Source organism: Chrysochloris asiatica, unplaced genomic scaffold (assembly GCF_000296735.1).
Source record: "Chrysochloris asiatica unplaced genomic scaffold, ChrAsi1.0 scaffold00072, whole genome shotgun sequence".
NCBI lineage: Eukaryota > Metazoa > Chordata > Mammalia > Afrosoricida > Chrysochloridae > Chrysochloris > Chrysochloris asiatica.
The window spans coordinates 2,132-3,152 of record NW_006408590.1 but is presented as its reverse complement, the minus strand read 5'-3'; positions in this window follow the sequence as shown (position 1 = coordinate 3,152).

Sequence of the window (1,021 nt, the reverse complement as noted above, 5' to 3'; positions counted from 1 at the left end):
CCCAGTGAGGTGGATTGGCAAAGTGACAGCATCAATGGGCTGAAGCGTGACCACAATTGTGAGGTTGGCCCAGGACCAGGCAGTGTTTCGTTCTGTTGTGCATAGGGTCACTATGAGTAGGTACCGACTTGATGGCACCTAACAACAACAACAAGAAGTTATAACTCTTGGTGTGGCACTGTAGGGTAAGTACTGGACTGTGATATACAAAATTGCCATCTCAAACTCACCAGCTGCTCCTCAAAAACACTGTATGGGGTTGCTATGGGTCAGAATCAACTCGATGAGCGTTAACAACATAAACAACAAGTTACAACATAAGGAATTGTTGAACTTCATCTTACTGATGAAGATCAAGGACTATAGCCTTCTGTTTGGATTAAACCTCAAGGTAAACAAAATGAAAATGGTCTCAACTGGACCAATAAATAACATCATGATTAATGGAGGAAAAATAGAAGTTATCAAAGATTTCATTTTACATGGATTCATAATCAACTCTCTTGGAAGCCGCAATCAAGAAATCAGATAGCATATTGCATTAGGCAAATCTTCTCCAAAATATCATTTTATTCAAGTGCAAAGATGTCAGTTTGAGGACTAAGGTCCACCTAACCAAGCCATGGTAGTTATGTGAAAGATGGATAGTCAATAAGGAAAACTAGAGGAGAATTGATTCAATTGAATTACAGTCTTGATAGAGAATGTTTAATATTCTCTATGAACTTCCAGCTTTTGTAAATGCTATTGAATTGGTTCTGATTCACAGTGACCTGTACATGGTTTCTGAGGAGTGGCTTTTAGGTTTGAACCACTTTGCGGTTAATGGTCAAGTACTTATCCTACAATGTCACACTTAGATTCCATGAACTTTCAGAAGAACAAACCTGTTTTGGAAGTACAACCAGATTGTTGGTTGGAATCAAGGAAGGTGAGGCTTTGTCATTCATATTTTGGACATGTTGTGAGGAAGGACCAGTCCCTGGAGAAGTACATCATGCTTGGTAAAGTGGAGGGTCAG